Raw genomic sequence first — 3,360 nt, forward strand, 5'->3', positions numbered from 1 at the left:
GAGGCTAATGTTTGGCACTCACGTTTATGTCATATTAATTTTGGCTTGATGTCTCGGCTTTCCAGCATGCGTTTAATTCCTAAGTTTTCCATTGTCAAATGTTCTAAGTGCCATAGTTGTGTGCAACCGAAGCAACCTCGCAAGCCTCACAAGGCTGCCGAGGAGAGAAACTTGGCACAACTAGAACTCCTACATTCAGATCTTTGTGAAATGAATGGGGTATTGACGAAGGGTGGAAAACGATATTTCATGACGTTGATTGATGATGCTACTAGATTTTGCTATGTGTACTTGTTGAAAACGAAAGACGAGGCTCTAGACTATTTTAAAATTTATAAGGCAGAAGATGAAAATCAACTTGACAGAAAGATAAAAAGACTTAGGTCTGATCGTGGTGGAGAGTTCTTCTCAAACGAGTTTGACTTATTCTGTGAGGAACATGGCATCATACATGAGAGGACGCCTCCCTATTCTCCCGAATCTAATGGGATTGCTGAAAAGAAGAACCGCACACTGACTGACTTGGTGAATGCCATGTTGGACACCGCGGGACTACCTAAGGCATGGTGGGGGGAGGCATTGTTGATCTCGAATCATGTGTTAAACAGAGTTCCTAACAGAAATAAGGACAAAACACCATATGAGATATGGATTGGGAGAAAACCATCACTTTCTTATTTGCGCACATGGGGGTGCTTGGCGAAAGTCAATGTACCAATAACGAAGAAGCGTAAACTTGGACCTAAGACTGTGGACCGTGTCTTTCTGGGATATGCTCATCACAGCATTGCCTATAGATTTTTAATAGTTAAATCCGAGGTACCTGACATGCATATTGGTACAATTATGGAGTCTCGTGATGCTACCTACTTTGAAAGCTTTTTCCCAATGAAGGATACATATAGTGGTTCGAGCCAACCCTCTGAAATAATTCCCAGTTCAATCACACCACCAGAACAAACTGAACATTTATATGAACATGTCACTAAGGAGGATGTCAGTGAAGCTCCTCGAAGGAGTAAGAGACAAAGGACGGCTAAGTCCTTTGGTGATGATTTTACTGTGTACCTCGTGGATGACACTCCTAAGTCAATTTCAGAAGCATATGCATCTCCTGATGCAGACTACTGGAAGGAGGTTGTCCGTAGTGAAATGGATTCCATTATCGCTAACAGGACTTGGGAGGTGACAGAGCGACCCTATGGGTGTAAACCTGTGGAGTGCAAGTGGGTGTTCAAGAAGAAGTTTAGGCCTGACGGTACTATTGAAAAGTACAAGGCTCAGCTTGTTGCTAAGGGATATACTCAGAAAGAAGGCGAAGATTTCTTTGACACTTACTCACCTATTGCTAGATTGACCACAATTCGTGTGCTACTTTCCCTAGCAGCCTCAAATGGTCTTCTCGTTCATCAAATGGACGTTAAGACAACGTTTCTTAATAGAGAGTTGGATGAGGAGATCTATATGGATCAACCTGATGGGTTTGTAGTTGAAGGTCAAGAAGGCAAAGTGTGCAAATTGTTGAAGTCTTTGTATGGTCTGAAACAAGCTTCTAAGCAATGGCATGAGAAATTTGACAAAACATTGACATCTGCAGGCTTTGCAGTAAATGAGGCAGATAAATGTGTGCACTATCGCCATGGTGGGGGTGAGGGAGTTATTCTGTGCTTGTATGTTGATGACATACTGATATTTGGGACAAACCTTGAGGTGATAAATGAGGTTAAATCATTCTTGTCTCAAAATTTTGATATGAAGGATTTGGGAGTAGCTGATGTTATCTTAAACATTAAGCTAATTAAAGGTGAGAATGGGATTACACTTTTGCAGTCCCATTATATGGAGAAGATCTTGAATAGCTTTGGCTACATTGATAGTAAGGCTTCTCCAACACCTTATGATACTAGCTTGTTGCTTCGCAAGAACAAGAGAATTGCTAGGAATAAACTGGAATACTCCCAAATCATTGGCTCGCTGATTTACCTGGCTAGTGCAACTAGGCCTGATATCTCCTTTGCTGTCAGCATGGTGAGCCGGTTTACCTCTAATCCGGGAGATGATCACTGGCGTGCGCTTGAGCGAGTAATGCGCTATCTGAAAGGTACTATGGAATTAGGGCTTCACTATTCTGGGTATCCTGCGGTACTGGAGGGATATAGTGATTCTAACTGGATCTCTGATGTGGATGAGATCAAAGCCACTAGTGGATATGTCTTCACACTGGGTGGTGGTGCTGTTTCGTGGAGGTCTTGCAAACAGACTATTTTGACGAGGTCAACCATGGAAGCAGAACTGACGGCACTGGATACTGCTACTATTGAGGCAGAATGGCTGCGTGATCTATTAATGGATCTACCTATTGTTGAAAAACCGGTGCCGGCTATCCTTATGAACTGTGACAATCAAACGGTAATTGTCAAAGTGGATAGTTCTAAGGATAATATGAAATCGTCTAGACATGTGAAAAAACGATTGAAGTCTGTCAGGAAATTGAGAAACTCCGGAGTTATAACGTTGGATTACATCCAAACAGCTAGAAACCTGGCAGATCCCTTCACGAAGGGACTATCACGAAATGTGATAGATAATGCATCGAAGGAGATGGGTTTGAGTCCCATGTGAGTTATACTACGGTGGTAACCCAGTCTATATGATCGGAGATCCCGTGAATTAGAACCTGGGAAGAACAAACCATTAGTAAACTAGAGGAGAGTACCAATCTATACCCTCTCTAAGTGAAGATGCATGTACTCTCGTGAGCTGCAAGGCAGGTTGGCTATGCCTTAATGAGTTCTGTTGGTTTTAATTAGCAAAGATGCTGTCCTGCAGAGCATTCTTGAAAGAACTCACCTTTGTAAGCTTGACTGTTGGTCACAATCTATGAAGATTTTGGGTGAATCTTCTAGGAAGCTTACTAAAGACCTAGGAGTATGACTTATACGCTCCACCCGAGGGGTAGTGTACAGACGGTCTAGTACCAGATAAGACTCTGAGTGAAACTTGTTGGCACAAGACTTGCAATTCAAGGCGTAGTCCATTGTTCAAGTTGTGAGTAAGTGTAGCTTGGAGTTCTAGGTGGATGTTCAACCTTAATCGGTCTCCATCGAACCGCTGGTATATAAACAGTACATTGAAAAAGGCAAATCACAGTGGGAATTTTGAGATTTGGTGGGGGATTGTTGGAATTAATAGATGGGCTAAGGCCCATTCGAAGATTAATTCTTTGGAAAATCACAAAAGCCCACCCCATAGGATGGCATGCATGTGGAGTTTAGTACCACCTTGCTTATTTTAGGAGAGGGGGACCTCCTTAAAAGGGAGTATGCCCTCCTAGCTACTTGAAGCATGTGTGGTGGAGAG

Source organism: Oryza sativa, chromosome 11 (assembly GCF_034140825.1).
Source record: "Oryza sativa Japonica Group chromosome 11, ASM3414082v1".
Taxonomy (NCBI): domain Eukaryota; kingdom Viridiplantae; phylum Streptophyta; class Magnoliopsida; order Poales; family Poaceae; genus Oryza; species Oryza sativa.